The sequence below is a fragment of the Centruroides sculpturatus genome, unplaced genomic scaffold, assembly GCF_000671375.1.
Source record: "Centruroides sculpturatus isolate CEXI.00-Female unplaced genomic scaffold, Cexi_2.0 scaffold1528, whole genome shotgun sequence".
Classification (NCBI taxonomy): Eukaryota; Metazoa; Arthropoda; class Arachnida; order Scorpiones; family Buthidae; genus Centruroides; species Centruroides sculpturatus.
Window position 1 is genome coordinate 134,090 of NW_019385661.1, and position 13,810 is coordinate 147,899.

The 13,810-nt window shown below is 28.9% G+C and overlaps 1 long non-coding RNA gene across 1 annotated transcript; it reads right to left on the reverse strand.

Moving 5' to 3' along the window:
- Window positions 1-6,012: 6,012 nt before the first annotated feature.
- Window positions 6,013-11,010, reverse strand: LOC111640973. The gene is made up of 2 exons (XR_002759335.1): window positions 10,911-11,010; window positions 6,013-7,772 (listed from the first exon to the last, which is right to left on the reverse strand). It is a non-coding gene; the product is annotated as an uncharacterized LOC111640973 (long non-coding RNA).
- Between the last annotated feature and the right edge of the window lie 2,800 nt (window positions 11,011-13,810).

Genomic DNA, 13,810 nt, shown 5'->3' on the forward strand with positions numbered 1-13,810 from the left:
TAATTAACTTCGTAACACTGCCATATGGTAGGATATGTAGGCTTTATTACACACCGTAGCATCATCACACTGTACTTTTTTTTAGTGTTTAATATGAGAAAGTAAAGTTATAAATAATTCTTCTTCTGTAGAATCCCCATGGAAATAAAAATTTTATCAAGGAATGATAATTTTAAGGAAAACTATCACCCTTATAAATACTCAATTTTTTTGAAATTTGAAAAAAAAATGAATGAAGGGGAAATTTTTGGGGAACTTTCTGTCGGCTCTTCCTTAATAATATAAATAAAATGCGATTTCTGAATTAAATTAAACACAAATTATTTAATCTCTAAAAAAACTTTAGGGAAATTTCTCGTTAAATTTATTTTATGCTACTTCTAAAACTTTGTGGTTAAGATTGACTTTCGAGGAAGTTATTCGTTACACGAGTTCACTAATTACAGGTTTAGGATTGTTGAAAGGATTAAGAAGTCCAAAAATTCGTACCACCCGCTGTAAAACATGTGACGTGTATCATCCTTACACCGAACCCCTCCTTTACGTGATTTGTTGTGTTAAGGAGGCGATACAAATCGTGAGAGACATACACGAGGTCTTAAAAAACGAAACCGGAAGTGATTGGATCAAGAATTCCTGTATAAAAACCCTATGAGTTTAACTCGTCACATATGTCCACCACGACCTACACTCATAAACACAATAAAAAAAGAAAGGAAGCAAGTGCTGGGAACGGAATAAAGCCTTGAGACGTGAAGAATAACTTGGCTTGATTACTAAAAAAATTCCATAAATTCGATCAGAAAACGCCCTATGACAGCTTCCTTAAGAGGAAAAATCTCCAAATTCGAACATAAAATGTTTACAAAAAAAAAACAACCTCTTAAATTAAAAAGTCCTCCAATTCGAAAGGAAATTTCCTACAAAAATGCGTTAAATAAGAAACCTCCAAATACCTTAAGAATTTTCTAAATGTACAATAAACATCCCTAATCTAAAAAGTTCTCCAAATTTTACAGAAAATTTCCTACAAAAAATCCGCCAAATAAAAAAAAATCCCCACGTTGTAAAGAAAATTCCCTAGGACAATAAGAAAATCCCCGCGTCTTAGAGATAATTCCCTAAACTAAAATCCCTTAATTCGGAAAAAATCCCAATTCTTTTTTTTTCTCTGTTTCGCACGTAAACTTATCGACATCACGAAAATTCTTGTTACGCTTATCAAGGTTAAACACGCGCATTTTCTAGAAACTAGGAGAAGTAGAGCATTAGGAAATGGCATAAATTATCCTTGTCTTAAAGTTTCGATCCCATGGCTTAGCGATAAAGATAGAGGAGAAATATTGTTACGTATCGCCTTTGGATCGATCCTTTTGTTAACAACCCAGTCACGTGACCTCGTCCACGTTACGGATGAGAGAGCGCGTAGAGAGAAAGTTTTGTATCTAACGGTTCCTCCTCTCATTATTTTTCTATTATGCCTCTTGGTCGTTGGCCTCTCGTATTGATATGTCTTTCTATTAATATACACTTGTACCGATTACCGGCACTTTCTGCAGTGTTCCTTTTTTTAAATGCGTGTTTCTAGGCCACCGAGCGTGACAAAAAAATGCAAATTTGTTTACATCTTTCGAATTTCTATAAACTGGTTTGCTCTCATTCGTGTACGTGCGTTTTGTTTCGCCATTACTCGTTCTAGCTGTGAAGCAATTCCCTTCTCAGATGAGCCCCTTAAGACAAATTGAGGCTTGAAAACTAAATTATCAATATTTACAGGCCCTTGTAAATGAGGGCCTATCTGTCACCGCAAACTTTAAGGCAGTTCTGTCTACATTATGTCCTCTTTGGAGGTCTACAAAGAGTTAATTATCCACACAGCGAAGAAGTCAAAGCTATAAGAGGCCTTAATATGTTTGGCCCTATTGTAAAGTTTGCTACGTTGGAGTGAGTCATATTGGCGAACTTCTCTCCTAATGTAGGGCCTCTCGCATTCTTCCTCATACAAGTAAATGTAGAAGATTGATAGGGCCTTTGCTTAAACAACAGCATAGTGAACCCAACTGTTCCCTCTCACGAAAAGTTATAATGGGGGTATTTTATCACTTTCATCTAAACGACGAATTTCCAAAAAAATTATGTTGCTCTACAATAAAAATAAATTGTACAGCCCAACAACCGGAAGTTCTTACATCATTCCCATTGTTAAAAGAGGAAGTGATGCATGCAGCCAAATTCCACGATTTCTCACGATTTTTCCCCCTCTTCATTCATTCAATCATCGATTGAACCTTCGATCGACACTCCCAATAGGGACTAATACAAAAATCGATATATGACACTAGCAAGCATTAATTTTTGGATACAAAACTGCACTCGAGGACGTCACGAAAACAATGCGTGAGAGGTGAAAGATATCAAAGGAATAAAAAAAATCCCCGTTAACACAGAAAAAAAATAACATTGTTTCCAATCTAGTTCCCTTTACAACTTCCAAGAATATCAAGCATTCAGAAAATAATCTGGTTAGAAGATCGTGAGTCACGTATGCTTGTTTACCACCCTCCCACTGGAATTAATTTCCCTACACACATTCGAGTTTGCTCGATAACTGTATGTGTGCGCGAGCGCGTGTGGGGGGGGACGATAGCACACGTCACACAACACGATAAGACAGTACAGAACGACCTTGAGCTTCAGGTCAATTATAGCCCGTTCGAGCAATTTTATCGCTTAGATAAGCCGAAATTTACTTATTAATGTGTTTCGTAACACAGGGACGGGGGTTCGAATGCGATTTTTTGAAAGCCTTCTACGGTGTCACGTGTTGCAGAAACGCCCAGCGCGTGCAGAAGGGTGTAGCTCATCCCCGATCACGGTTTACGACCCCACCTAGCGGGTGTTTTCGGAGAAAAACCTCAAATTTCGGGGGTGAAGATGCTACACATCCTTTTCTTTTTTCCTGCCTATCTAAAAGGCGAACACACAATAAACATGCCAATACCAAAAACCGGTCAAAGTATGTTGCCACACTGGCGAGGTCTTAAGATTATGACCTTGTCTACTTGCTCTTGCCACACACAGACGATGCTGTCTGCTCCATTCTCATGACGTAGGCGTGGAGTGTAAAGGGTTACATGCAGCTGAGTAACCATCTTTAACACCCTTCCACCCATTGCAACGTTTATATTTCAAAAACACATTGTCTAGTCTCGGATATGCCACGTTGCAAACTACACACAAAATCAGGGTATTTTATTTATTTTTAAGCAGCTGCAGACGTTTTTTTTTCTTTTTTTTTTAAACTAGATGTCACGTTCTGTTAGACTGATGCACTCGGTTGCATCTAACAGCGCGTGAATCCAGCAATATGCATGCACAAACTGTCATCTATGCCCGATTAAGCTTGAACTATCTTAATTAATATCTAACGAATTAAACTGACATAACGAACGAAACTCACAATTTTTTGCTGCTTTTTTTTTATTTGAGTAAAATAAAAATAAATTAGCGATCGTTAATTTTGTAAACGAGTTAATTCGCGTTAACAATTTTTAAAGTTTTAATTAAAATTTTACTGTGTTTACGCATAAAAAAAAACTAAGAAAAATTGTTATTTTCCACTTCTTTTAAATGTTAAAAATTAACTATTGCGTTTTTTAAAAAATAATCAATCAATTTCTCGTTTTGTTTTGTATTTTTAAAAATTAATTGAATCAGTTTCTTGCTCATTTGCATTTTTTTAAAAAAGAAATCAATTTCTAATTGTTAAGAAAAATTGTCAATTTCTAAAACACGTGTTAATAAAAGAAGTTCATATAATCAGAAATTGATTTTTTAATACATTTATTAACACGTGTTTTAGAAACTGACAATTTTTCTTAACAATTAGAAATTGATTTTTTAAATTGTAAACAAAAATTGTCAATTTCCACAAACACGTGTTAATAAGTTAAAAAAATAATAATAATAATCAATTTCATGAATAGAAATGCTTCTAAACGTAATAAACAAGCTTCTCAAAAATACAAGAAAATTAAAAAATAAATAAAAATCTAAATAAAAAAAACAAATATTATATAAAAAAAACAATATTCTATTTATAAATAATTTTTTAATTAAACGAACATTTATTAACTTTTATTGTTATTATTATAAATTTTAAATGTAATTACCGACTTAACAGAATCTAAAATAAAAATCAATTTTGAAAAGTTCAACTTTCATCTTCGAATAAAAAATTTAATTTTTTGGAATAATAGGTTCGAAAAAAAATCCACTAAACATATTTCAGAGGTCTTTAAACCCGCACACTCACCGCCAGATCCTTGTTATAATCAATATATTCGATATTTAGTCTCTGAGATCATCTTTAAAAATAAAAGAAAACAGTGTTTTTTCTTTTTTTTTTTTGGAAGAAGTTATCGGTTAAACAACAGTACAAGGACACTTAAATTGTATTTTTAGATTCAGAAATTTTGTAAGCTTTAATTATATAAAGTATTTTTTTTTTTCAGATAACTGTCAGTGACATTTGTAGTTTTGTCATTGGGAATTCTCCTTCCTGCTGAATAAGATTAAAAGAATTTTTTTTATCTCGTCCTGTTTCGGGGCCTCACGCGGGTCAAAGTTCAAACGTATATCGACCTTGGTCCAGAGGATGCCTTCTGCATTTAGTAACACGATAACACGCAGCTAACGTCTAGAAGCATTAATAACGGTTTTTGGTTAAGCTCCATGCAGTTCTGGTTTTGCTTTTTTTTTTTCGAATTCCTGTTTTTTTGGAACCTGTTTGGAAGGTTTCCAATCATCTAAAAAAATCTGTTGTTATGTATAGGAATTAACTGGCGATAAAACTATCGACACGGTACTTTCACGTGCTTAACTGGTGCAGACGGGATGCCTTTAACTATTCAGCACAACTGTTTTGCAATCTAAAAAAATTGCTTATTCCAAGAAATCACAATTTTCTTACCATCTTAAATGGTTAATTGCTTTATTATTTAAAAAAAAAATTTTTTTTATTATTTATATATTCAAATAGTTTTTTCTTTAAAAATATTTTTAAAATTTGTATTTTTTTATAAAAGTAATTTCTTAGAAATGACTTTTTATTTTTTAAAAAGTACGCCGTTTTTTTTATTTTTACACCGAAATTGACAAAATATAAATCGTGAAATTGAAATTTTAACAGCTGATTTGAAAAAAAATACAATACTTGTCAATTTCTTTCTCATTGTTGCATTTTTTAAAAAATTCAATTGTTAAATTGACAAGTTTTTAAATTTTAATTGTCAGTTTCATTCTTTTTTTTTTTTGTTAATTTCATTGGGAAAATCTACAATTAATGTAAATTTTATTAAATTGAATTTTTATGAAAATGCATTGAGATTTCTTTAAATTACTGTAAAACAGTTTAAAAATTAAAAAAAAAACTAAGTATATTAAAAATTAAGTATATAAAGTGACATTTTATGCCCTTTAATTTACTTTAAAAATATCTTGTTTTAAGAGTGATTATAAAAACTCAAATGCATTTTTGTACAATTGCACAAATCAAATAAATGCATGAAGCAGTTTCACATACTGAAAATACAGTTAAATAAATGCATTTTTAACATGTGGAACTGTTTAATTGCAATTATTTGATTGCAATTTTTATTTAAAAATTCACATATGTATTTATTCTTAACTAACTTCATAATTGAACTTCTTAACTAACTTGTTTCTGTATTGTCATACAAGCAAGTCTTTGAAAAACCATACATGCAGGCACAGAACTGAACAAATATTTTCAGGATATTGCAGACTTTTATTGACATAAAAATGCAATTTGAATGGGTTATTCTATAGCCCAAATGGTATATTTTTCCAAAGTGTGTTTACGGTATGTGCATGTATGGCATTTTGAATGGCTTGAAAAGATTTGATTACCATAAATTTATGCAGCGCAAGTTGAAATGAACGGAAAAAAAAATTGAATGAAAAGTTTGTGTAAAGAAACAAGCGACACGGTTACAATTGATCAAAATTTTATTTAAAGTAGACCAAATTATTCTCAATCACAAATCAATTTAAATAAAACCGAGGTTTACATTTGGTATACTGTATATGTATATATATTTGTATACTAATATATATATTTTGATTTCTATAAAGAACATAATTACAAATAAATAACACCATTTTCTTTCAATATCACAACATTTAGGATTTCTCTAACTCTCGACTTTTTCACAATTGACGGCTACGGGAGAAATCAATTTACAAGTGCGTAATTTCCAATTTTTTTCTTTTAAGCTTGCGCATTTTTACTGTCTTACAAGTAAATTATCACATAAACAAATATTCACAGGAAAAATCACATAGGAGATGCTAAAAAAAAGTCTTTAATTTTTGTTGTTTCTTGCATATTGACAGCAACAGCATTTGGAATCGAACATGTACAAAAAAAAAAAAAACATCAAAAACTGTATATAATTATTTTTACATTTATTGAAAACAGCACCCAGATTTTTAAAATTATATTTGGTATCGACTATCAATTACAGTTGCCGCAGGGGTAGAGAGAGCCACCGTTCAAAATTATTTGGAGTTTTGGATAAGTGGCCAAAAAACAACTAGGTTAATTGCAGCCGAGAATCAATTTCCATGGCCAAAAATCAACTGAGACAATTGTAGCTACAAATCAATCACTTTGACCAAAAATTGATTACCACAACCAAGAGCTGACTGCATTACCACGGCCAGGAACTGATTATCATGGTCAAAAATTGACCAGGTTATGCAACTAAACATCAGTCTTCATGACCAAACAATCGAAAAGATTATTAAGATCAAGAATTAACCGAACCACAGTAGTTGAGAGTGGATTTTCACTCGACTGACATTGAACTTCCCCACGTTGCAGCAAATATAATTGCACAAAATAACTAAGCATTTAGCCTAGAAGTAAGTTAGCTTGCCTCTTTGTTTCAATTACTTCAACTTAAACTAAATTAATTTAATTTAAAAAATGTCAAAAATAAAATCTGAACTTTATTACATAACTTCAAAGAAAACTTGAAAAATTATTTCTAGGCCAAATCATATAAAGTAACAATTATATTATTCTGATCAAGAGAAACATACTAGGAACTGATGAAGAAACTTAATTCTTTATAAAAAAAAAATTAAACGAAAATACAAAAAAAAACTAAACACAACTGGAATGTCTCGTTAATCTGTATCTATCCATTAATCTTTATAATCTTTGATAGCAATAAGAAAAATTTAAGTACGGACATTAAAGCTCGAAACGAACTTGACTTTCACAATTCCTTCATAAACTCTGGACTTTCCGCAAACAAGACAATGTATTACATATATTTTAACTTACAAAAGATAGATTTTTGTTTTTTACTATATTTGACAGTAGAGAGATCGAATTTTTACTATTTTATGCAATTTCTGTAAATAGAATCGAATTAGAATAATCTTTTTTGGTTCTTAGTTTTCGATTGTTTGATAATAAAACAATATAGGGAAAAATAATAATTAAATGTCTTCTATTACATAGAGATCATATCAGAATAAATCACATTTTTCGATTTGTGTTTTTGTATTTAATTCTTCGGTACATCCAAAGGCAACATCAACTTCCAATGCCACGATTACGATCTGTAACGCAATTTGAAACATACCGCTTTCTTCTAATGCTACTATGTTTGTTAGTGAGAACTTCTCAGCTGGTCTGAACTTGCTGTTTGTGGACGCATGCTCACCAGATTACTAGTCTAAAATGAAAGAAAGAAATCCTTAATAATTTTTTAATTCACATTTATAACTTATTTCATTTAAATATATTTTACTGAATAAATTAAATATGCCATTATTGCCAGGAAACATGTGTTTGACATATGTACAGAGAAATTAACAGATGACTGCTCATGTTAGCTTGCAATAAAATACATTTGATTTTGATATTAAATGCAAAATTACATACAATAAATTTTATCATTTCTGCATTTTAACCTAAGAATTTTAATATTTCTGTATTAACAAATTTATACTGAAGAGGGATGTCATTTATGTAGTTTATTTGGAATTTTGAGAAAATTCAATAGGCAATTCACATGACTTTATTCAATTTTTCTGATATAAAAAGTGGCCCAAAAGTCTGTTAACATATATATATATCTTGTTTGACTTTCAGGCCATCCTGTATTATGCTAAGATAGCTGGATATATAAACAAACAACATCATGATATAAAAATAGTTTATATAAGTATGCAAAGAAAAACAAGTGCTTTAATATGGCAAAATTTTTATAAATAAAGTAATTATTACAGCCCTTTATGTCAATGTTCTTGATTTTTGTCAAATGTAATCTATCTTCTGTTCACTTATTTTTCAATACTTAACGAATAGGTAAATCTGGAGGATAGATAAACCCTTACAATTCATTTGTGTCAATGTGACAAAACTGGCAAGAACATGCTTACATTTTATTTCTTTTGCTTTGTCTTGAAATAAACTCTTGCCTCATTTTCTGACATTTTATATACAGAACTCTCCTTGACTTTTGCCTCCCACACTCATTTACATGCTTAATAATATACAATTTTTGTTTCTTTCAAGTAATTTCTATTATAACCATGCTAGGAAACAATTTCATCTGGCAATTACCTATACTGTTATGACATAATTATTATATTTAACATCTAATTAATCCATGGCTGTAAAGCCTCACACTTTGATAAAATGTATACCAACGCCAAAAGTCAAACTTCTAAGCAACTAGATCATTCGACTTTATGCTTTTATGCTGTAAATATATATGTTATAATCACAAACGAAACTCATATATTTATAATTAATGTAACATAGTATACATAACTTTGAGTATATGAAATATACAAAGTTTGATATCAAATGTGAAAATCTCAAGAATGCATTAGAAAATAAAGAGCCAAATCGAGGAAAAAAAAAAGGTAGTAATCTAGAAAACATTATTATTTATGTTATTAACAAATATATTTTAATATTTGTTAAGTTGCAACAAACTTTGTTAGAGATTAGTGGAATAAAATACTATAAATTACACTTGATAATACAGATATTTAAATATACATTCCTCTGTAACTCTTAAAGTGTAAAACATTAAATTTTGGGAAGATTAAACAGTATCAATACTTGATAAAATATTTAATATATTTTAAAATAGATTTAGTGATGTCGTGAGCATTCCTACTTACATTTGTGTCTTATCAACAGCATATATAAACAATAAACTAAGATAATTTAATCTGAATTTATTTTAGATAAGATAGCAATTTAGCAACCAAAAGCAAAACAGAAGTAAAATTTACTGTCGATTAAATACAAAGAACTGATCTTATAGAAAGATAGAAATAATTCATTTAGAATTTATCAAAAGTTATACAATTGATATTATTGTGCAGATCAAGCTACTTCTTTATAAACATAACTAATTATAAATTTTACCATTTAATAATTAATGAATTAATCAAATGATATTGCAAGATTCATCAGACTGTAACTTGGCTAAATAAATACATAGTTATAAAGTAATTTGGACTAAAGATAGGCAATTGAATCACCTACTTTTAGTCCAAATTACTTTATATCTATACACTTAAATAGTCAAGTTATAGTTAAGTAAATCTGGAATTATTACTTAAGTTGTTTATAATTCAGGCTTAATTAATGAGTCATTATTTTTGATGAATCAATGCACTTGGTTTCATACTTAGGATGTACCTTTAACAAACCTGATGGTGACAGATGTAAACAATTTACATCTGAGACAAGTCAATAGGCTAATGGATTCAACCACTTATCTTACTTAAATCAACAAACATTATAACATGTTTACATTCCTTCTTTCACATGTTGCAGTATTAAATATTCTCTAACAAGGCAGCATAATTTGATTATGATCAGAGATCTTTAATCTTAGCTTACCATAAACTTTTCCTATTAAATCTTTCTATCTACTATGATATAGAATCCAAAGTTCTGAGATTGTATCTGCACAGGAACATATGTACATACCACACTTGTGATTCTATGTTAAGACAAATCCCCTGCATGGGGAAGGGTCATGTACATTGTGTTACATATGGGTATTATCAGTAAAATGTAGAGTGCTTGGCAGAATCCAGACCTTATCCACTGAATTTTGAGTCTCTGGGGACAGTTCCAGAAAATTTGCTGTCAGAGAAACTGCAATATCATAAGTAAAATTTTGCTTAAACCTTTTCCACAGCATGGTAACTTTTCAGACACTATGCACCTTGACAATGTGCCAACTGGAATATCCAAGTCATTCCTGTAATAAATGGAAGTTACTTCCCAGGAGGACATGAGAAAACTGGTCGTCCATAATTAAGTGTTAAGACACTTGGAGAATATCTGCAAAACTAGGTGACTCGCCTATTGCTGAGGTGTGAACCTGTGACCACCTCAGCAGTGTTCAGTGATATTATCCATATGGCTACTAATGGGTGTTAAATCAAACTGAAACATGTAATTATATGCAACAATATTGTAAAGTGAGTGTTCCTACTGTTGAAAAACAGTGTTATATTTATAAATAAATTGTATTTTAATCAGTTACAAAGTTTATAGCCTACCCTCACTGAACACACAAACTTTTCAGAACATTAAGCATAAGCTTAAGCATAATAGTACTGCAACCAATGATTCAATATTATTGTTAATGTCAACCAGTGTGCAATAAACCTGTATTAAGATGAGATACACACAGCATTCCAATATCAAGCATGCAATAGGTGAAGTAATAAAGAAAATTAAGGTTTGCAGCAAAGTCATTCATTCTAGAATCAAACTAAAATTACATTACCTTATAAATAAAAACAAACCTAAATAAACAAACAACTATGCTTACCTTTCCATCTGAATTAAGCGTGGTCATTGAACTAGCTCGTTTCATTCTTTAAAAAAAAATTTTAAACAGTTTAATTTTAGCAGAATATATAGATACAAACATATATATATATTTTTTCTATATATATATATATATATAAACATATATTTTAATTTATTCTAAACTTAATTAAACTCAATTATTCGAGTCTTATAACTAATTTAATGAATTTTCGAGCTTTACATCTCGAAATATGTAATTAAAAGTTTAAATTTTCCGAAAATTTTAAGCTGGTAGAGTTAATATAAAAGTTTTATTTGAAATTGCAAATATATTTACTGTTATACTTTAACAATTGAATTTAACGTGTATTAAATAAGCTTAAATAGTATAAAGAGACTTGACGTGGTTCACAAATGGTATTTTCACTAACAAGAAGCCATTGAATGCGTAGGTATTTAATTACTACAATAATAAACATCCTTTATAGTTTGTCTCAACTCAGATTTCTATGTAGGAGGTGTTAATGGGTTAATATCATTGGAACTGTCATTGTCAAGGTTATGTGAGAAGGAACCTTACGACTCCTCTGGGAAAATAACATCCTCCTCTTCAACTATCTCCTATTGCAATTATACAACAAATCTATGGCCATTTATGGTAATCCTTCAGCAATATTTATTGCATTAATTATGTTATATATTGTTAATAAACCGAAATTTCTCCTAATTATCTTCCTATAACCATTAACATATATTTCTAATGTTAAACATTTCGATAAGAGAATATTATATAATTTAACTATTAATTAAAGCTATTTTCGTATAAAATACATATTAATTTATCTTAATGAGATATTTTTATAAAAATTTAATTTTAATTAATTAATTCTTTTGTGTTTAATTCAAATTGAAATCATCAAGTATACGCTCTTAATACTAAGCCAAAATTTATAAAATTTTACACGTTTAGATTTTAATAATGATAATATTTATTACGTAAAAGGAGAATTTTAAAATTTATTTTAAATAATTTAATTATCATATAAATTAAGAATTAACATAGTTTAATTGAAATTTTAAATTATAAAGCAAATATTTTAAAGAAAAATAACGTTTCTGTCCTAAAATTTTATTATTAATTTATATTAAAGTCATTTAATTACTTATTAACGATTATTATTGTTTTTATCACTTTAATTATAATTGAATGTAGAATTTTTCTTACCGAAACTAATGCTAATTTCAATTAAAGTTAATTATAATCAATTACGCAAATGCAATGCTAATTTCAATTAAAGTTAATTATAATCAATTACGCAACAGTGAAAGATTCCACGTCTAAAATTTGTAAATTACTTAAATGTAAATTACAATTTTTGTAAACTACAATTTATTTATTAATCACGCGTGAAAACGTGACAAAAATTTCTGATGAAATTTACAGCCGCTTCTGTCTTTTTCATTTTATTTTTCTACATACTTTGATTGATGAATTTCTATCGTTTACAGTATCTTTAATGCAAAAATAAGAGAAAAAACAACGACAAAAATACAAAAAAAAAGGATGAATTAACTGATGTGAAAAGTTAAACGTATATATAATAATTAACATTCAACGTTTTTCCATGAAAATAAACGGGTGAACGAAGAAGATTAAAAGGTGTTTATTAAGCTTTAATCTGTTTTCTAAAAGCTTTTAAATGACATATTATCTATTAAATTTAAATAGCATTTTAATTCATTTTTAACCAGTTATTTAATTTCCAAAGTTTGAATATTTATTGTTTAATTATTTTCAAAAATTTGTATATAATCAAGCAATTATCTTTCTTTTTATAAACGTTTTTAATTAATATTTTCCAAACTTTTCATAAATAAGATTTGTTTCTTGATTTTTTTTCTCTAACATTTATACGATTCATTATTTGATTATTTATAAAACGTATTAAGATTTATTCTCTAATTATATTTTTATTTTCAAGATTTATTTCTTAATTATTTCTAAACTCTTTAAGAATTCTTCCTTGATTATTTCCAAAATTTTCTGTGATTCATTCCGGGATTATCTTTCATATTTTCTAGATTTGTTCCTAGATTTTTTTTGTAATTTTCATAGTTTCTTCCTGGATATTTTATGTAATTTTTAGAGTTTATTCCTGGAGTTTTTTCTTTTTTTGTAATTTTCAAGGTTTATTCCTGGATTTTTTCCATACTTTCTTCCTGGATATTTTTTGTAATTTTCAGGGTTTCTTCCTGGAATTTAAATAATTTTCAGGGTTTATTCCTGGAATTTTAAAATAATTTTCAGGGTTTATTCTTGGATTTTTTCCATAGTTTCTTCCTGGATATTTTTTTGTAATTTTCAGGGTTTCTTCCTGGAATTTTTAAATAATTTTCAGGGTTTATTCTTGGATTTTTTCCATAGTTTCTTCCTGGATATTTTTTTGTAATTTTCAGGGTTTCTTCCTGGAATTTTNTTGATAAAACAAAAATCAATTCGAAAATACTATTCTGTGCATATACTTGTATACACGAAATGACTATATTTCTCAACTGTATGTAAAGTGTAAAGTGTTTATTTACTATATTATTTAATCATAAAGCATTAAAGGATGAATTAGGACCATAAAATACTGCATATAATGTGGAATGTGATAAAGCAATTTAAGCACATTACATTGAAGAATATTAAAAAAATGCAAAAGAAAATATATTCTTACTGAGTTACACATCAAATACCATATTTATTGTAATAAACAGTATATCTGCTGCAAGGTAAAGAAGATTACAGACAGTGGTTATTAATAATCAACCTCTAATAATAAGAGCTCTCTAGTAAACAAGGTGAAAAAAGTTATACACCACAGTTATTTTTTAAATAATTTGATACATTCCTTGACAAGTATAACACCAAATTTA